A 21,976-nucleotide genomic window follows, 5' to 3' on the forward strand; every position below is an offset into this window, starting at 1 on the left:
TGTTTGCCCAGCGTGGAGAGCTGATCAGCACAGGTGACCATATAGAGCTCATCAGCACTGTGACCCTGCAGTCCCAGAATCGAAAAAGAGCTCCAGCATGGACCGTACGGGAGGTACTGGATCTGATTGCTGTATGGGGAGACGAATCCGTGCTATCAGAACTCCGTTCCAAAAGTCAGAATGCCAAAACACCTATCCCAGCCTACCCCTTGCTCCCATGGCTCATGAAGCCTGGACAGTAGTAAGGAGCAGTCCAACTATAGGCTGAGCAAGTGCAGAATGGTGGTTCACTCTACTTCCCTGTAAGCCAACTGCCCTCCTCTCCCCACTTTGATCTCTGCTTGTAGAGGCAATAAAGTTGGTGTTGTTTCAAATTCATGCATTTTTTATTACTTCATCACACAAATGAGGGGATAACAGCCAAGGTAGCCCAGGAGGTGTGGGGGATGAGGGAAGCAACGGGTGGGGTTGTTGTATGGGCACCCAGAATGGCATGCAGCTCATCATTTCTGCGGGATGTCTGGGGCTCTAACCCGGAGCGGCCGCTTGTATCTGTGGTTCGTCAGTAGGCTTGCCTGATATTCTAGGCAGCACTCAATCTCCATTCGACAAAACTTAAAGAAGAGAATGACCTGGGAAATCATTCCCATTTTTGTCCAGGCGCCCCCGACCGACCTCACAGAGGCCGGCCAGGAGCCCCCATGACAGCAGCAGATGGTACAGTATGACTGGTAACCGTCATTGCCAACTTGCAAAGCAGCAGATGGTATGGTATGACTGGTCACCGTCTTTGCTAACTTGCAAAGGCAAGGAGCTGCTGCTGTGTAGGACTGGAGTACCGCGTCTGTCAGCAGCATCCAGTAGACATACGGTGACAGTGAAAAAAGGTTGAACGGGTTCCATGCTTGCCGTGCTATGGCGTCTGCTCGGGCAATCCAGGGAAAAGGGCGCAAAATGATTGTCTGCCATTGCTTTCACGGAGGGAGGGTTGACTGACGACATTTACCCATAACCACCCGTGACAAATTTTTGGCCCCATCAGGCATTGGGAGCTCAACCCAGGATTCCAATGGGCAGCGGGGACTGCAGGAACTGTGGGATAGCTACCACAGTGCACCACTCCGGAAGTCGATGCTAGCCATGGTACTATGGACGCACACCGCCGAATTAATGTGCTTAGTGTGGACGCATGGACTTGACTTTATACAATCTGTTCCCAAAAACCGACTTCTGTAAAACCAGAGTAATTTCGTAGTGTAGACATACCTTTAGAGATTAACAAATTTATTTGAGCATAAGCTTTTGTGGGCTAAAACCCACTTCATAAAACGGTGTGTAAATCAAAGGTAAATTATTGTTCATGGTAAGACCTTCACCATTAGCTTCTTTTTACTTTAGCCTGTGCCTCCCCCCTCCCCAGTTGTTTCAGATTTTAATTAAATGCCTCTTTTGGAGATTGATTGTCCAATAGGGGGTAGCATGTCCCTTGTCTGCGTAAGCCTGCTCCCATTTTCTGTTCTGCAGGCTTTGAACGTCTAAGAGAAAGAAAATCTCAAACTCTGGGGGAAGAGAGAGCAGAGGAAGGTTTATTGGAGTGCTTGAAACTCCACATTCTGTGAGTAATAAAGTCTGTGGCACTCTTGGGTAAATAGTTGCTATACATTTATCTGGTCCTGATGTCTTGTTTTTGTTTTTCAAGTAAAGTAATTCCCCCTCCCCTCCCCCATTCAGTTATCAAAGTGGGCAAACACAATGTTAAAATCCAATCCAGGATTCGATGATCCTTGCCCAGGTTTTATATGCTTCCTTTCCTCCCCCCCTTTTCTAATGTGGTTGGATAAGTCTTCTGGTATTTCCTGCTGCAGACTCCCTCAAACAGCTGTACAGCTTTCTAATGTAAATGCCTTTCTCCTTCGCGCTGTGTTTCTCTGCTGCTGCTGCTGCTCTCCCGCCGAATCGGCCCGAGAAGGGGCAGCTTCAGAGGCCGGCTTACGCGTAAATAGCCAATGTTTTGACCGAAGGAGTTGGAGCAAGGGAAGCAACAACGGCTTGCAAAAGGCAGGGGCTGCTTGCCACTGACAGCACAGCCCACCAGGCACCGAGCCGTGCCTGGGGGAGACTTGGTGACGGTGACAGTTCGGAGGAGGAGGAGGAGGAAGGAGAAACGTGCCTGGCCCCACAGAAGGATCTTTAAATCCAGGAGCGGGGGAGGGAGGCTGGCAGCCACAACCGAGCCGGGCATCATGTCAGACACCCGGTGGCGATGTGTTGAGAGGAACTTTTTACTATGGTGAGGAGGACGCAGTAAGGACATGGGAAATTTGCTCCACTGATCTCCGGCAGGATTTGGGGCAGTGGCTCTGTCGGTCCGAGCTGTCAGGGATTGCTCTCTGAGAAGGTAAGGCATCCTTTCTGCTGGCCGAAAATGTGTGTGTGTGTGTATTTGAGATTGCTGAGATTTCTTATGCCTTGTGAACTGGCAGATCTTCCTTCTCCCCGCGAACAATACCTGTACTATTGAAGATTAGATTTTACAGTCTCGCCGCTCTTTATTAATGCAGTAGTAATAACCGAATCCTGACCATGCTAACAGTTAAATCCTTGTGAACTCAACGTCACAGTCAGAGTCTGCGTTTCTAGAAATGCACCCACACAATGGAGCAGTCAGCATTCATTGGGATCTATTTCTTTGAAAATATGGGAATCCTCCTCAGACAGCAAATTAACATTTGGAAAGAAGCCTCAGGAATATTAATTTGTATAATACTTTACTTTTGAAATGCCTACCCATCCTTTGCTTGGGGCACAGGTACAAATATTTAAGTTGCACTTCACAAAAATCCAATAGACCATAATAATAGCGCCCATGTAGACAGCATATAACGTGCACCATGTATCCATTCCTCAGTGAATCAGACAAGAAATGCACCAATACTTGCTTTATGGTGCCATTATCTTCACACATTAAATGCATGTTGCACTTGTTTTTCTGTGGCATTTTTTTCATTCATAGTAACATAGCATCACTGCTGTCTTTTAAAAAAATAAAATTTCCACAGTTCCAAGCTTGCAATTAGAAGCCATACTTCTAAGAAAACGCTTGGTAAACTGAGGTTTCATTTCCTGTGGAGACTGAATTGTCATCCCTTACTCATGCAAAGATCCCCATTGAAATCACTAGGAATTTTGCCTGAGTCAAGATATACAGAAAACAAAAGAAAACAAAATATCATTGAAAGCTGGGACACTGTGTTAAGAAGAACATAATTACGGAACAACTCAGTCTTTTCTTTTTGTTTTAAATGAGATCTTATCTGACTGCACAATTATATGCATTTGCTTTTGTTTTCATTCATATGCCAGAGAATATAATTGTTCTTAGAATCAGTACCCCATGGTGGTTCTATTTGTATAAGCAGGAGACCATGGAATTTTCCTGTTTATCCAGATCACAGTTTTGTTACATCCTAGGAAAGGCTGTGTTTGTGCTGAAAGTGAAATTTGTACACATTCTAGCTGTCACTTCTGTATATAAAAGAGAATAGTTTCCTTTCTGAATGAGTTTACCCTAAAGGTCTACTGTTACAATAGCTCTTCATTTAAAATCAGGCTGTTTATACCCTGTTCTCTGACAACACAGGCTAGCTACCTACAAAATTATATCTATATATCTGTACACAAGGAGACAACGTGAAATACATTAGAAGAGCTTGGAATGCTCAACTAGTGAAATGATCAAAAATCTTTCAGATCTGAAATGCGTAGTGGCTAAATTTACTAACGCTTTGTGAAACGGCTCACCAAGGCCAGCACACACAGAGCACATTACTGTTTTTAAAGTGCATTTCTTGCACTTTGGGATTTAGCAGTGGGAACAGTGAAAAGTCAGAATAGTTCAGCTCTTTCTCCAACAACTAATCAATCAGGCACTCAGAGCACCTTTATACTAGAGCTAGAGGTGGATTTGAACAGACTCAATTTTGGCAAAAGGAATTGGGAGCTATTGTAAGTGACATAGTTTCCTTTAAAAATACATTATGTCTGGCTGGCGGGACCCATTTTCAATGCACTTCCTGTAATATGAAGGGTAGATAGATTATGGCTTTGATCCAAATATTTAAGCGTGTGTTTAAGTTTAAACCCAGCACTAGTCCCAGTGAAGTAAATGGTCTTAAAGTTAAACACGTGTTTAATAGTTTGGAGGATCAGGACCTATATTTGTCAATTGCTTTGAAGACTAAACTTGCTGTATAATCTGAAACTAGTAATTGAGGTCAGTGTGGGACTAGCAAATCGCTAACCTTTATCATCAACATATTCATGTCACCCAACTTGAATTCAACACTCTGGCCCATACATTTCATCCCAGTGCATAGGGCAAAGGGGAACAAAGCCGAAGAGGTTCACATAGTCACTATTCTCCCCTCTGTGGGGTGCCCTTCCCTCTCCCCCCCCCCATCTTTCTCCCTGATACACACATCCTCAGAAGGCATGACCAGGCAATGGAGAAGGGAAGTGCTGGGGAGAGCTGCCCTTTGCAGCTTATTTCCCTCACTCCCCACAGGTAGGCTTTTTCTCACCAAAATGCTCAGACATTAATGCTGCCCAGAGCAGAATGAGCTTTCCCTATAGGCTTGGTGAAACCCTGTCAGTTCACTGGGAGTGGGCAAGCAATGGCAGCCACGCTGCCGTTGTTGGTGAGAGGGACCCTGGAATGAATGTGAGGGTGGAGGATAATATCTGAACTGAGTCTGTAATCTGTGGGGTTTGCAATGTATTCCTGGCCTTTTGCTGGCTTGAGGCTACATCCCTGTGGTTCCCACATGGATTGCAAGGATAAACTCTGTCTGGTTCAGCAAAATAGGATTTAAACAGGCACCTTAATCTGGGTTTCATTTGGAGACTTGGAGACCTGAGTCCTGTGTAAATGTACTGAGATTATGGAATGATTTATTCAATGTGGGTTGCACAAACGTAGCTGAGGGAAGGATTTGCTTCTGTATTCTTTTTATGGCCTCTCCGTTTAATTTCCATATGTTTTATTGCAACACTGAATCACGAGTTGAGTGGGAGAGAGGGACCGAATTTCAGTTTCTATTACTAGGCTGTGTGTTTAACAGGGCGCGTTACTGGACAGAGCATAGGAGAGGATGAGTTTCTCTGAACAACCCTGAAAAAGCTTTTATGGTTTGGAATCTGCAGTACCTTCAGGCTAATGCCACATTCAGCCCCTGAATATACCCAGGGGGATCCGTTTGAAATCAGTACTACCTGTCCTGAAGAGCAGGACAGGATAGTATTTAGTCCTGCTTACTTTATATTATGCTACAGTATTTAGTTAGATCAGTCTGATTTAGCGTTTGACTGACTCATTGTCTAGGTGATCCATTCATTGCCCATTCAAGTCAATGAAAAGACTCCCATTGGCTTCAGTGGCTATTGGATCAGGCCCTCACTCTTCTAGGGCTAGATCCTGCCAAGCTCTGGAACTAGAACTAGGAGGCAGCACAGATTAAGCCGCTACCACGTATGCTGGGCATGGTGCTTACCGGCTTCTGATTCACCAAGCCAGTAGAAAGCTGTTCCAGCCACTGTATCTGCAATTTATAGTCACTGAGTTAAAGGGCAAGAAGCCTAGTTTGGAGTTTCTTCATTAGTGTTGCCTCTCTGCCTTGTGTGCATTACCACAGGATTTGCTCAGTGAAAACTGCTGTTTTTCATGGCTCCACTTTCCGTGGTGAGATGTCTCTTGCAGCACATTTCAGGTGTGCATACATTCCTGCAGTGGTTACTAAGGAGATTATAAAGGAAAACAAGATATATCTTAAGAAATGGCAGTTGGCAATCAGAATGTGTCTGTTTGGAAAGGAATTACGGTGGCCTGTTTTACCCTCGTGTCTCCAACTGAGGCTGTTCTTACGCATGGCTGGTGCTCTTTAGACTGCCTGTGCTGGGATTTGCATCGTAGTTTCCAGAATGCGTGACTCCTGACACTGAGCACACGCTGCTACAAGAAGGTACTAGACGTGAAGTTTGTAGTAACTTTTGTGGAGCAATGTGGTTGCTGTGTACCTAACTGAAATGCATGGGACTGCACTTAAATACCAGCCTCACCCAACCTCACCTACCAACATGTTCTTTCTGGCCATTTGACATTCCTCTGGATTTTTGTGGGAAAGTAAGAGGCTCAGAATGGTGTGGCTGAATTTCACCCTCTTCTCAGCACACTCTGGACAGCTGTTGAGCTAAGTTTCTTAGCACTTAAGGAATAGGGCTCAGCACTTCCAAACCTTCCCACGTTTTGTCTGTTGCTCTGTAGGATGAGCTCCTAAAGTGGAGACCCCAGAGAACAAAGTTCCACTAAGCAGAAACGCATGCTGCCTTGATTTTGCCATCTTGGTGTCCACTTTATAAACATTCCTAATTCTCGCTTCTGAATCTCTGTTAATCAGTTACTCTCCTGAAGTACAGTTTTCCTGACTGCAAAGTTTATTACCCACATTCTGCTGCCATGATGATAATTTGACACATTTTAGCATACTGTAAATTTCCAGCCAGCATTCTGACAAGGCTGTTTCAAATATTTCCGTAGGCTGCCATTTTGCAGATGGCAGGAGCCAAAAAGATGTATGGATGCAACATTTTTTTCCTCCCTGCCCAGCTTCCAAGTGAGAGAACATGCAAACAAAAAATCCTGAAATAACATATCCACAGTAAGAATGCTTCATTAAAGATGGATCCAGGGACCAAGACTTTATATCAGTTATTCCCACATACTGTCTGAAGGCCTTTTATAGTACTTTTATTTGGATCCAGATACTGACTGGTATGTTTGTTAATGTTGCCTCTACATGACTTCAGGCCTTCACAAAGGATGAAAGAGGATTTTTTTCCAAGGCAGAATTGCCAGGCTACTTGTTTAATTAGCAATGTGGATAAAGAGAAACTAAAAGGTACCCATTGTTCTGGAGATGGAGCTTTCCCTTTGGAGTGCTCTGAAATCTCAGAGTATTTGTGTTATGTTTGTATAGCTATAGTGGAGGTTGTGTCAATATTTCCATTATACTCCCTTTGGTTTGTGGGCTTTGTAATGTGGAGACAAAACTTTGCTCTGGGCTGAAAAACTAACATGTAAAAAGTCTTAGCTTGAGATTCTTTTTTTTTTCCAGTTATAAAATATAATATTCATGGTACAGCACCTTTGACGGGTGCAGGTTGTTCTTATGCAGTTTTTCGCTCTCTAAGATATGAAAATCTCTTGTGATTCTTTGCTATGAGCCAAGATCAATAACGTTTTCTTGGTGCTTAAAGGAGTCTTCTCAATTTTTATGAAATATATTCAAAACAAAACTCTGCCCTTTTGTAAATCAACTCTAGTGTAGTGACAGTTTTGCAGCAATTCAGTTTCCATTTGAATGATATAGTATCTGTGTTACTGAATAAAAGTCACACACTGCAATCTGCCCTGGAATGGGAGTGTTAAGACTGCAAATATTACGTAGCCTTAATTAGCATCGACAATCACTGGTACACTTATGGAGCTCAGTACTGATTAATTAAAGAGGAAGAATCAAATACATTTACTATAAAAATCCCCCCAAAGAAATAATAGTAATTAGATTATTTGCATCTTGTTAGTGCCTAGAAGTCTAAGCTGAGATTCAGACCCTGTTGTACTAGAAGATGTATTTACACATAGTAAGGCTATGTCTACACTACCACTTATGTCAGTATAGCTTATGTTGCTCAGGGATGTGAATAAGCCATACCGCGCCCCCCCCCCTCAGAGCAACATAAGTTACACCACCTTAAGCACCAGTGTGGACAGTGCTATGTTGGTGGGAGAGCTTCTCCCACCAAATACCTACCGCCACTTGTTGGGGATAGATTAAGTCGATGGGCGATCTCTCTTCCATAGGCTTAGAACGGCTACACTAGTGAGTTTACAATGGTACAGTTGCACTGCTGTAAGCTCTCTGGTGTGGCTATAGCCCAAGAGACAATCTCTGTCCTAAGAGCATACATAAATAGACAGACTAAAGGGAGCAAAAAGGAAGGATTATTATCTTTATTTTACAAGATGGGGAACCGAGCCACAGAACAATTAAATGACTTGTCCTAGGTCACACAGGAAGTATGGTGCAAAACTGGGAGCTGAATTCAGATCTCCGGAGTCCCAATCAATTGCCTTAACCATAAACCCATCCTTCTTCAATTAACTCTTCCCTTAATTAGCACCCTCCTCCCCAAATAAAGATACAGAAGGTGGTAACTGTCTGCGTAACTTCTGCATCAGAAGAGTCCTTGATTTAGAATGTGGCTAAAAGCAGCGATCAGCATGTGTGGTTTTGAGGAATGCATGTAAATAAAATCCTGAGATAACAATCTGAACGCTGTTAGCTGGTTATTTTTTCAGACTGAAAGTCAAGATTAATCTAAAAATATTTTTTACACCCACACTAATGCAGCACCAGTAGAAGCTCCGGTAGCTGCTGGGTTTTCTTCAATGCTACAAAGATGTCGTGATTTTTGTTACCTGTAGCTAAGTGCCAGTGAAAGCACACCAAAATAAATAAATAAATAAAATAAATCAGAAGCCAGTGTGGCAGCTCTTTTCTTTGATTGTAATGACACAAGCCTCTAGTCTCTTTGTAAACAATTTACACATCTCATTCACTAGAGTTAGGGAACTCTGCTGTACAGCATGATGTGGCTAGCTATTAGTCACTGTGGGAAATCTTGGCAAAATAGAAGGAACAATTTCTCCCTGTCTTGAAAATTTGTCTGGCACATACCCTGAATCGTTTTTCTAAGGAAGCGGGATGTGACCCTAAGGATCCAAAGCTTTTTAATATCTTAGCGAATGTGTTGCAATTCACTGAGAAAAGGCTGCTGAATGATCCATGGAATCCCTGGAAGTCTGATGTGAAATTACCATTGGAGTTACTACTGGACTAGTGGGTTCCTTTTGATAAGCTCCTGGCATAGGCACAAGTAGAACAGATATACATTTTATAAGATTAATCTCTCAGCTTTCTCTTGCCACGTTGTTTTAAAAGGAAACCCCACACTGTATTGTAAGTCTGTTACTGATATTAAGAACCTTTTCCCCCTCTTCACTGTGGAAAAAAAGTTTGTGACCTTTTTCTTTTATATGTGGATTTCTTTTGATTCTGTGAACTTTTTCTTTTAGATATGAGTCAAAGTCAATTCAGCTTTGAACCACATCAGCTTTAAAAAAAAAATCTCATAAAGGGGAAAATCCTTACTTGGTTTATGAAGGGTTTCTCCAAACACTGAATTCATCTCATTCTGGTTGGAGCATTAGCAGGCCAGGCCAATAATTTGAGCTGCATTCCTAACAGATTTCTACTATTGTCAGTCCAGAGAGGGACGTAGGTGTTCGGGGTTGGAAAAGCACAACATTTGTGTTTGTGATTCTGTTTATAATGGACCAGTTTTCCTGCCTGATGTAAATCTAGTTAACTTGGCCCACTGTATCTGTTTTACACTATTTATAATGCCCCTCATGATGGAGAAGAGACAGAATTTGATTGGAATGAATCTAAAAGGGGTTTGTTCAGTCAGGCTTGCTGGACACAGAGCCTCTGTCTACAATGTGATAAAAAGCCCATGGTACTGAGTCTCAGAGCCCAGGTCAGGTGATTCAGGCTTGCAGGGCTATCAGATAGCAGTGTTTCAGAGCCTGGGCTTCAGCCCGAGCCCAAATGTCTACACTGCTATTTTTAGCCCTTCAACCCGAGCCTGCAAGCGTGAGTCAGTTGACCTGTACTCAGACGTTGTGCTGTCGGCTTTTCTTTTGCAGTGTAGACATTCAGACAGATCCTGTAGTTCTTTCTGGTTCTCTAGCTCCCAGATGAAGAAAATACATCCTGCTCTGCCTAATATCACCACACACTGTCTCCCTAAATCCTGGCCTGGACTCATGGAAAGGTCTGTTGACTACACTATTATCATTATGTATTATTTATTTATATTGTGGTAGCACCTAGGAGCCCCAGTCATGAACCACGACTGTTCTAGGTGCTGTACAGACCCAGAACAAAAAATGGATCATGCATCTAATACAATTTATTTTGAATTAATGTTCAAGTTTTGGCTTTAACGCAAGGGAGGAAATGGATGGTTAATGAGTGTAGGTGTAGTGGCCCTGCTCTTCTGAGTGGTGAGCTGTTCTGGGATTTGAAGAGGCTCTTTCTGTGAAGAACCTTTCAGACCTTGGAAGGGCAGTGTGGGAGTGGATAGGGAATTGGGGTTCTGTTCCTGGCTTTGCCCTGGAGCCGTTGTGTGTTTTCGGGCATGTCACTTCAGCTTCCCATGCCTCTGTTTCTCCTCCCAGCCTTTGTCTGTCTTGTGTATTTAAACATAAGCTCTTTGGGGCTTGGCCTGTCTGATACTGTGTGCCTGTCCAGTACCTGGCACAATGGGCCCTCAGTCTCAGTTGAGGCCGTTAGGTGCTACCGTAACACACATTAATAAAAATAACCCCGTAAAGTTATCCCAAGACAGGATAATGACTGTCGATGAGATGAGAGGAGAGATTGTGCAACTGTTCCAATTTTGCCCTTTCTATGACCAGGTACATCTTCATGAGGGAGTATAAAGTGGATAGGAAGTAGATGAGAAAAGCAAGTGAGCAACGCTGTAAATACAACAAATGGATGGTATGACGCAGAAGCAATTTAACCAAAATAATCCCTGCAGTGCTTGAAATTTCCCTTCCCAGGAAAGCACAATATGTTGTTCTCTGCTATAAAGCTGTCCTCAAGTAATTGCATTGTGTTAACGTGCACCTCATTGTTATCTACAAGATGCATAGTTAATAGAGAGCCACTGCTAATTATTGGTAAAGTTCCCTCAACTGTTGAACAATGATAGCAATAAGGACATTTCCTCTTATGATGACAGGTATCAACGTATTGTGTCAAAAATGATACTTCCAATAGCAGTTCAAATATTACAAGCCAATGTTTTATTTCTTTATGAAAACACCAATTCACCGTGTATTAGAATGTCACTCGGATAGCTGCTTCCAGGCAAATGATCACTTTTCCCTACAGTGCTGTAAAGTTAGTTGCTTTAAAGATGGGCTGGGCTTCTGGGGAAGTTCTCATTTTGGGATTTTCACAGCCTTCTGTGGTGCAGAAACCAACTAGCATGGAGTTCGGTCTTACAAATCTTATTCACATGGAATGTCTCATTGACTTTAATGGGCTTTCTTCCCTAAGTAGGGACTACAAATGTGAATAAAGTTTTGCAGGACCTTTGAGCCCTTATAGTTTAATATCATGCAGTTAACTGGCATACAAACATATTACATATATCCATCCCCTTCTTGGCTTCTGTGTTTCACTGAATGATACTGTGGGTCAAATCTTGGCCATTGACTTCAGTGGAGCCAGGATATCACCCTGTATCTTTTGAAGGAAAACCACATTAACATCACATCATTAGTCAGAAATTACTCATACTGCAAAGATACACATTTTTATTTGTAGCCAAATTTGAATCCTTTCTTCAAATAAGTGCTTTGGAGGATAGGATTAAAATTCAAAATGATCTGGACAAACTGGAGAAATGGTCTGAAGTAAATAGGATGAAATTCAATAAGGACAAATGCAAAGAACTCCATTTAGGAAGGAACAATCAGTTGCACACATACAAAATGGGAAATGACTGCCTAGGAAGGAGTATTGCTGAAAGCGATCTGGGGGTCATAGTGGATCACAAGCTAAATATGAGTCAACAGTGTAATGCTGTTGCAAAAAAAGCAAACATAATTCTGGGATGTATTAGCAGGAGTATTGTAAGCAAGTCACGAGAAGTAATTCTTCTGCTCTACTCCATCTGATTAGGCCTCAACTGGAGTATTGTGTCCAGTTCTGGGCGACACATTTCAGGAAAGATGTGGACAAACTGAAGAAAGTCCAGAGAGGAGCAACAAAAATGATTAAAGGTTAGATAACATGACCTATGAGGAAAGATTGAAAAAAATGGGTTTGTTTAATCTGGAGAAAAAAGACTGAGAGGGGACATGATAACAGTTTTCAAGTACATAAAAGGTTGTTACAAGGAGGAGGGAGAAAAATTGATCTTCTTGACCTCTGAGGATCGGACAAGAAGCAATGGGCTTAAATTGCAGCAAGGGCGGTTTAGGTTGGACATTAGGAAAAACTTCCCAACTGTCAGAGTGGTTAAGCACTGGAATAAATTGCTTAGGGAGGTTGCGGAATCTCCATCATTGGGGATTTTTAAGAGCAGGTTGGACAAACACCTGTCAGGGATGGTCTAGATAATACTTAGTCGTGCCTTGAGTGCAGGGGACTGGACTAGATGACCCCTCGAGGTCCCTTCTGGTTCTATGATTCTATGTACTTAACTGAGGTCAATGTGAGCAAATGCAAGTGAGATGAAAATTGCCTTCTAACAGCTGTCTCAGTGTTGGAACTGAAGCCTTCTTAGCTCTATGTGGGGAACATTGTGCTGCTATTCTCTAGTTATCCCTTGGACATGTAACATTAAATTCAGAAATAGAATTTAAACCTCCTCCATGCTAACGTCTGAGTTGTCTACTCACTGAGCGGAAACAAGAAAGAAAGGTCACACTATTAAATACGTAGGCCCATTTTCAAGTGACAGGGTTTGAGAGAGGTAAAGTAGTAGCTCTGGAAAGAAAACAGTTTCCTTTTCTAAACATTTTTAATTTGCCATAATTATATTAAGTACTAAATTGAGAGGGCCTTTCCATGATGAGGGTAATGAATAGTTGTGCTGTATTACTGTAGCCAAGGCTGGAAAAGGAAGGAGAACATTGTGCTTTTCTCCAGCTGTGAAAGCATACCTGGACCAGTGTGGGACTTAATAATTTAGTTTTCCCGTTAATAAACTGCAACACTGATTCCCAAAAGATATCACATAGCTTTTGCTTTTAAAACTTTGTGCTCTGCCCTAGGGAGGTGGCAGGTTTTAAAGGGAAATCACCAGGCACTCAAAGTGAAAATGGCTTTGGAAATAGATCTAAAGGGTTAGATTATACCTTGAGGCACAGCCCAAAAGCAGAGGTGCTGCATATGCAGTGCTGTCCCAGGAATAGCTTCAGGAAGCACTTTGCCTCAGGGTATGGCTACACTTGAGAGTTGCAGTGCTGGTGGAGGCTTTCCAGCACTGCAATTAGTAACTGTCCACACCTGCAGGGCACATCCAGTGCTGCAACTCCCTGGCTGCAGTGCTGGCCGTACACCTGGGTCTGCTTGGGGAATAAGCATTGCAGCGCTGGTCATAAAGTGTGGCCACACACCAGCGCTGTTATTGGCCTCCAGGGTATTAGGAGATATCCCAGAATGATTTTAACTAAATTATTCCCTTTGTTTTGTTATGCAGCCTTTCTTTGTTTTGTTGTGAATGCGGCTCCGGCTCCGGGGGCTCCGGGAGCTGCTTATCTAAAAAAACAAACACAGCTCCTGTTTGCTGTGCTCAATCTGTGAACAATCAAATGAGATATCCCCCTCCCTGCGTGATTCACAGGGGTTGAGTGTTTGCTTTTTGCTTGACCAGCAGCGAGAAAGGGAGTCGGCAGCTGCTTATCTGGTCTGCAGGCTTTTGCAGTTAAAGAGTAAGGGGTCAGAAAAAGTTTCTGATTTTGCAAGTCAGTGCAACCCAGCACAGTGTTGGCTCCAAAAATCCACTCTTTCTCTCTCTCTCTCCCCCGCTCCCGGTCACACTCCACTCCACCCCACCCCCCTCTTTTGAAAAGCACGCCACTTGAACGCTGGGATTGCTGCCCATAATGCATCACTCCCAACAGCGCTGCAAATGTGGCCACACTGCAGTGCTGGTAGCTGTGAGTGTGGCCACACACCAGCGCTGATCCTGCACAGCTGGACGACCAGTGCTGTAACTCTCAAGTGTAGCCATACCCTCAGAGAGGCATCTCTGAGGCTCAGTTCCCTCCCTTCTTCCCCTTTCCTCCAGGGGAAGCTGTAATTTGCTGTTGAAAGTTACAACACCTTGACCCCCTATTCCAGCACAGCTGGTGGTATAGCCTTGGTTGGCTCCATTCATTTATCTTCTCCCTCACTCCCGGTCCCCAACCATCTGCTTTGTCTGGGAAACTAGGTAGGCACTGCAGGCCCGTGTAGCTGAACTCAAGGTCCAGGTAACTTACAAAGAGATGTAGGTGGAAAAAGAACCCCACCCATCCTTTATTCCCTTGTGTGGTTGCATAATCCAAATCACAATTTAGACCACAACTATATTTTTTTAAAATCACAGGTTATTGCATCCCAAATACACTTTTGTATTTCATGTTTAGTATAAATGGTAGGAACTCAGTTCTAAGTTTTTTGATGTAGGAACTGCTGCAAATGCAGCCTAGTTCTTCATGTTGTTAAAAATGTTTACTTGGGGGAAATTTCATTCAACCCTTTTTGAGCTTAAGTAGTCATTGGGAGCACATGGACTGCTCCTCTGTCTGTCAACCTTTGATACTTCTAGCGTGCAGATCACCACAGTATCTTCTCTCTGCATTACAGTAACTCCTCACTTAACGTCCTCCTGCTTAATGTTGTTTTGAAGTTACGTCGCTGCTCCATTAGGGAACATGCTCTTTAAAGTTGTGCAGTGCTCCCTTATAACGTCATTTGGCTGACTTTACAAGGGAGCATTGCACAAGTTCCTCTTCTCCGCCTCCTCCCCCTGCCTTCCTCCCTCCCAGTGCTTCCCCTGCCGCCAAACAGCTGTTTGGCGGCGCTTAGGACTTTCTGGGAGGGGGGAGGGAGGAAGCGGGGAAGCTGCCTCCCACCCCCACAGGCAGGCAGGGCCACCCAGAACGCAGGGGCTTTGAAGGGGAAAGCGCCGCTTCTCTCTGGCCGCTGGCTGCACAGCTGCCCCTGCTCCTCCCTGAGTCCTCCGGCCCGTGCTCGCAGGGCTGCATTCCGAAAGGGGCTTTAGAGCTGCAGGCCAGGGCCCTGGGGCCCCCTTAGCCCATGGCCCTGCAGCCCCTAAAGCCCCTGCATTCTGGGTGGCCCTGCCTGCCGGGGCTGGGGGAGGGTAGCTCCCAGAATTGCAGCTCCCAGAATCACAACCATGGGGGCGGTGCCGCACTGCACAAAGCCACCTGCACACCCCCTGCACCCAACAGGAGCTGCCCCAGGTAAGTGCTCTGCACCTCCTGCCTGCCTCAGCCCAGAGCCTCCTCCCGCACCCCCATCCTGAGCACCCTCCCGCACCCTAACTCCCTCCCAGACCCCGCACCCCCATCCTGAGCACCCTCCCGCACCCTAACTCCCTCCCAGACCCCGCACCCCACCCTGAGCCCCCTCCCACACCCTAACTCCCTCCCCAACCCCGCACCCCATCCTGAGCCCCCTCCCGCACCCTAACTCCCTCCCAGACCCCGCACCCCACCCTGAGCATCCTCCCGCACCCTAACTCCCTCCCAGACCCCGCACCCCACCCTGAGCGCCCTCCCGCACCCTAACTCCCTCAGAGTCCCCGCTCCCCACCCTTTGCCCCCCTCCCGCACCCTAACTCCATCCCAGACCCCCCACCCCACCCTGAGCCCCCTCCCACACCCTAACTCCCTCCCAGACCCCGCACCCCATCCTGAGCCCCTCCCACACCCTAACTCCCTCCCAGACCCCGCACCCCATCCTGAGCCCCTCCCACACCCTAACTCCCTCCCAGACCCCGCACCCCAAGCTGAGCGCCCTCCCGCACCCTAACTCCCTCCCAGACCCCGCACCCCAAGCTGAGCGCCCTCCCACACCCTAACTCCCTCCCAGACCCCCCACCCCACCCCGAGCCCCCTCCCACACCCTACCTCCCTCCCCCACCCCGCACCCCATCCTGAGCCCCCTCCCTCACCCTAACTCCCTCCCAGACCCCGCACCCCACCCTGAACACCCACCCACACCCTAACCCCCCCCCCGACCCCGCACCCCACCCTGAGCACCCTCCCGCACCCTAACTCCCTCCCAGACCCCGCACCCCACCCTGAGCGCCCTCCCGCACCCTAACTCCCTCCCAGCCCCCGCACCCCACCCTGAGCCCCTCCCACACCTAACTCCCTCCCAGACCCGCACCCCACCCTGAGCGCCTACCGCACACTAACTCCCTCCCAGACCCCGCACCCCACCCTGAGCGCCCTCCCGCATCCTAACTCCCTCCCTGACCCCGCACCCCACCCTGAGCCCCTCCCGCACCCTAACTCCCTCCCAGATCCCGCACCCCACCCTGAGCGCCTCCCGCACCCTAACTCCCTCCCAGACCCCGCACCCCACCCTGAGCCCCTCCCGCACCCTAACTCCCTCCCCAACCCCGCACCCCACCCTGAGCACCCTCCCGCACCCTAACTCCCTCCTAGACCCCGCACCCCACCCTGAGCACCCTCCTGCACCCTAACTCCCTCCTAGACCCCACACCCCCACCCTGAGCGCCCCCCCGCACCCTAACGCCCCCCCCGACCCCACACCCCACCCTGAGCGCCCTCCCGCACCCTAACTCCCTCCCAGACCCCGCACCCCCATCCTGAGCCCCCTCCTGCACCCTAGCTCCCTCCCAGACCCCGCACCCCCACCCTGAGCCCCCTCCCACACCCTAACTCCGTCCCAGACCCCGCACCTCCAGCCCTAAGCCTCAGGAGTAGAATGGAGAAAAAAGAATGAAAAATGGGGGAGAAAGCTCCCCCCATGGGGGGGGGCCCAAAATGAAGCTGAGCACAGGGCCCCACTAACTGTTAATCTGCCACTGGTGGTGGGAGGGGGAGGAGTGGGGAAGCGCTGCATCTCTGCTGTTCCCCCTCCCTCGCAGAAAGTCCCAAGTGCTTCCAATCAGCTGTTTGGCAGCAGGGAAGCACTGGGAGGAAGGGGGAGGAGCGAGGACACAGTGTGCTCCGGGGAGGAGGTGGAGTGGGGGTGGGAAGAGGTGGGCCTGGAATGGAGCAGGGACTGGAAGAGGCAGGCCTGGAGCATCTCCTGGCCAAGTAAGCACCTGTTCTTCTGGGAGGAAGCTGCTGCTGTGCAAGGTGCTTCCTAGCATCCTTGCCTGCCTCATTGTCTGCAGCGGGCTGTGCCTGTGTGGGGTAAGCCAGGGGCACCTCCCCACCACAGTACAGTACTGTACAGTATATAACGCCTTTTGTCTGCCTCCCCCCCCCAAATTTCCTTGGAACCTAACCCCTCGCATTTACATTAAATCTTATGGGAAAATTGGATCAGTTTAACATTGTTTCACTTAAAGTTGCATTTTTCAGGAACATAACTACAATGTTAAGTGAGGAGTTACTGGATTACAATGTTCTCCATGCCCATTCATTACTTGGCTTCTCTGCTAGGACTGCCATTAACTTGATCCATGGTGATTTTCATGATATGGACACTAGTTTTCTAGGAATTGTACTCAGGACACTCCCTTATTTCACACAGACTGCCACCAGACTGGATTTGAACCAGTCACCTAGAGGTGAAAGGCTCAGTAGTTCATTACTAATCTGCTGAGCATTTCAGTTCCCAGACTAAAAAAGTTTAAGCAATATAAATCTTCTCACCTAATTATTATGAGGTCCATATTGGCCCTGGATGAACTTCAAAAAGCTCAGAGGTTCAGTTCAGATAAGGACCAAAAGTTTGGTATCCTTGTCCTAAATTCTCTGGATTGCAATATTTGTATGGAAAGCTTGTAGTCATATGCTTGTCTGTGATACTTCTGAGATCTGCTTCTAGATGGGTTGGAAATATCCCAAGAATAGTTTTCCTCACCATATTTGGTAGATGTGGTCCCAGACGGAGTGAAGAGGGTAAGCCAGCAGCCTTGGATCTAGAAGATTTGTAATCAGTTCCTCCCTCTGCCACAGCTTCCTCTGTGACCTTGGGCAAATCACTTCCTCTTTCTATGCCTCAGTTCCCCATTTAAAAAAAAAAAAAAGAAAACAGATCTACCTCACTTGGGTGTTGTGAGAGTAAATCCACAAATACCTGAGAGATGCTCAGATACTGTGGTATTGGAAAGGCCGGGGCCATATATATAAACCTAAATTAGATTAGAGGTATTTGCCATTTAAAAGTAAGGAGGAAAAACAAGTTATTCAAATGTTTTGTTGGGTTGCTGACTTTCAGTGTTTTTGTGTGTGGACTGAGTGAAAGCTCAGGTCTCCTCTTGTTGCAGCTGATTCATCCATCCCTTAGTCTGCTCAAGATATTCACATCACAATACACTTGTTTGCGCTCTCTCTCTCTCTCAAGCTAGTGATAAAATCTTCAGGCACATAAATTCTGTTAAACTTGTGCGTAAAAACTAAATGGAGAATTAAATAAATACATTTCAAACTAGCTTTTATAACATTTCTTTAATGAGTTGAGGTGTAATTATAAATATATCTGGTGCCCTCAGGAGACCGAGATTTGTATTAAAGATTGGTTCATGGACAATTTCTAGTGCTGTCTGTAGACCTATCGCTGAGTGAGTGTATCCTGGGTACACTGCAGATGAGACACTCAATATTGTAAATAACAATAGCATTTATTATGAAGCACTGGAATGCATAATAGCAAATGAAACAATAAAAAGGTTAAAAAGCAGTTTTTCTGTGGCATAATTTTAAAATGGAACAGTTGAACAGAGGTAGTGGCGAATACATGTAGTGTTACAGGGCTAGATTGTTCAGCCATTTTAGCAGTACTCCCTCCTTGTCACTGAGTGCTTTGTCAGTTGTTTTGCAATGAGTTATATGCATTGCTTAATTGTGCCTGAGAATGGAGTTATAGAGCTCAGGATTGTACTCTATTTATATGCTTTCCCTGTAAATGAATGAGAACCAATAGAAAGGCTAGAACTCCCATATTTGAACTGGTGTTTCTCAAAAGTAATATAATAGCTTTTAAAACTGGCAGAGGCTATTACAATCATCTTGTTTCACTGCCTGCATAACATAGGCCATAGAATTTCACCCAGCATGTCCTGCATAAAACTCAATAATTTGTGGTTGAACTAAACCATCTGTTTTAGGAACACATCCTACTTTAATTCCGCATCACATGGTAATATGTTCCAGTGGTTAATTATCCCCACGATTAAAAATGTGCACGTTATTTCCAGTTTAGCCTTTTCTAGCTTTAATTTTCAGCCATGGGATATTTGACTGCTAGTTTAAAGAGCCCATTACTATCTAACAACTTTTTCCCCGTGTATGTATTTATAGACCATGATCATGTTGCCTGTTAACATTCTGTTCAATAAGCTAAATACGTTGAACTCCTTAAGTCTTTCCTTGTAAAGTGTTTCACCGATCTTGAATTATTCTTGTAGCTTTTCTCTGAACCCTCTCCAATTTTTCAACATGGTTTTTAAAGAGTGAACATCACACAGTATTTTGGCCATGGACTTGTCAATGCCACATATCGAGATAATATCATCTTCTTATTCCTGCTGGGTATTCTCCCATGTATGCACCCAAGGACTGTGTTAGCCCTTTTTATCCATGGTATCATATGAGGAGGTCCAATTCAGTTGTTTATCTACCAAGAGCTGTAAGTCAGAGCCTTTGCAGAAGACTGAGGTACCTTCCTGGAAAGGGGCTGGACAGTTGGTTTGTTCTGAGGCAATACAAGTTTTTTATTTTCTGTACTCTCTTTCATTTACTGTTCTTCCAGCACTTTAATTATCTGCTGACAGTCTGCAGGCAATAAAAAGATCAAGAAAAAAGTTCTGTCCTACAAATTGTGGCATTTGAATATTCCATTTTTAAACCAAACACGCCTTGCTTGCGAGGAAGGTGCCAGCCTTCCGCAGCTTCGGTAAAAGACTGGTAAATGGTTCAAATGAATGCAAATAAGGCTTGCAGCATGTTTCATAAGTAGCTTCTTACTTATGTGCTGCAATGGTGCCTGCTTGTTGCATTTATCCCCAGTAGAAAGTGGAAAGCAATTAAGAGTGACCACAATAACAAAAAAGAAGTGAGCAAATGTTTGTGCTTGGAAAATAAGGCATTAAGGCATTTAAATAATCCCTAGCATTAACTCTATTCTCTGTAGTTTACAGGTTGCCGTGAATTCATAATTTTCCATGCCGTCTTTCCAGAAAGCTCCCTTATTCCCAAAGTACAGTATTTCAATAGAATTAAAAGCTGCATCCCTATTTTTCTCCCCAAATATCCCTATTTATAGCTCTGAAATGTTGGCAGATATGTAAGCCTAAGTCTGAAACTACCATTATGTTTTCCTTTCAAATCCAAATGGCTGTTAATGATACAGAAATTATGGCACTGGAGACAGGGTTAGAGCTCAGTTATAGCACCAGCTATGCTGACAGGGTTGAAAATAGTAGGAGCTGGAACTGATGGAGATGATAATGTGCCATGTCCATCCAGAAGGGCAGGACAAACAGCTGGAACTGTGAGTTGCAGGCAGGGAGACATGCCTTACGTGGTAAAGGTGGGAGTGGTTTAGGTTTGGATTGTTTGTGACCGTTTTGCACATACTATTGAAGTGAACATAATGAGAGTTCTGTTTTTCTATATATAAAAAAAGCAACTATACATTCTGCAGCATGGGGCCTGGGTCACTTGCTGGAAGATTCTCTGCAGCTTGAGGTCTTCAAACCACAATTTGAGGACTTCAGTAGCTCAGACATAGGTTAAGGGTTTGTTACAGGAGTGGGTGGGTGAGATTCTGTGGCCTGCATTGTGCAGGAGGTCAGACTAGATGATCATAATGGTCCCTTCTGACCTTAAAGTCTATGAGTCTATGAGTCTATTTCAGTTGGAATGCCTTTTATTTTAGAGTAAGGGGAAAGAACAAAAGTAAAGTCTTTGTGAAGGAGCAGTCAGCTCAATAACATGTGGCCTCACAAAATGGCAGCTGCCTCAGCCAAGAGAAGATTCCTAGGCCTTTAGAGGTGTAGTACACAGAAAACAAAATGACAGCAGGTACAAAGCTACATTCACCACAAAGGTGCTGGGGGAAAACAGGAGACGTACATATTGTATGTGGTTCCAAACAATCCTCAAAATGCAGCTGAGCAGAAGCTCTTTCCAAAATGGGAAACAGCATACATAATCCTGAGATAAATGTGTCATGTTTCCTAGAGATTGCTTAGCCTTGAGAGATGTCATTAAGTGTAAATTCAATGGGGAGAATCTCCACATTTAGCAGTCAAGGATTTTGTGTCGCTATTAATTGGTGTCGGAGGGAAGCCAGGTCTACTCAAAATGGATTGCTTTCAAAATGTGCCAGTTTGCTATTTCAATGACTTTATCCAAAGCACTCCTGGGTAGCTCAGTGGGTTTTTTTTTTTCCAGTGGTAGCATCATATGTGCTGGGGCTCTGCACCTGTCAGTTCTGGCAGTGGCTGCTGGATTATAAAACACCGAAATATACAATAGTTAGAATGATGCCCCATCCGTGTTAGGCTTGAAAAAGCAGTCCCAGCGTCTTGGCATCCCAGGGGGACTAGTATTCACATTCAGGGCTGCTTTACTAGTCATTCATATCTAAATGGTTTAAAAGTCCATCCTACTGCTACAAAATAAGTAAGTATGTGTGTGTTTATTAAATGAACATGTTAGTCATCATTATCCAACAAATGTTTGATAGGGATAGGGCACTTACAAAGACTTAATGGAAAATGCGTAAAGATTCGAAGTTAAAATGTTTGTTTGTTTATTTATTTGTTTTTAAAGCATCCTGTTCTAAAGACAGCTTGGTTTTAGAGCAGTGGCTCTTAGCCTTTCCAGACTATTGTACCCCTTTCAGGAGTCTGATTTGTTTTTTGTACTCCCAAGTTTCACCTCGCTTAAAAACTACTTGCTTACAAAATCAGACATAATACAAAAGTGTCACAGCACACTAGTACTAAAAAATTGCTGACTTTCTCATTTTTACCATATAATTATAAAATAAATCAACTGGAATATAAATATTGTACCTATATTTCAGTGATAGTGTATAGAGCAGTGTAAAAC

General features: G+C 45.0%; 1 protein-coding gene across 5 annotated transcripts in view; it reads left to right on the forward strand.

The window, feature by feature from the left end:
- The first annotated feature begins 1,898 nt into the window (after positions 1 to 1,898).
- The window catches only part of OSBPL5 (oxysterol binding protein like 5), a 221,781-nt gene continuing 201,703 nt past the window's right edge, over positions 1,899 to 21,976 (forward strand). Inside the window, exon 1 of one of the 5 annotated variants that reach the window (XM_039533779.1) lies at positions 1,899 to 2,398. The gene's annotated coding sequence lies outside the window, so the exon portion shown is untranslated. The remainder of the gene's footprint in view (positions 2,399 to 21,976) is intronic. The other 4 variants (XM_039533778.1, XM_039533781.1, XM_039533780.1 and 1 more) reach the window with 4 other exon arrangements.

This window comes from Mauremys reevesii, linkage group 4 (genome assembly GCF_016161935.1).
Source record: "Mauremys reevesii isolate NIE-2019 linkage group 4, ASM1616193v1, whole genome shotgun sequence".
Taxonomy (NCBI): domain Eukaryota; kingdom Metazoa; phylum Chordata; order Testudines; family Geoemydidae; genus Mauremys; species Mauremys reevesii.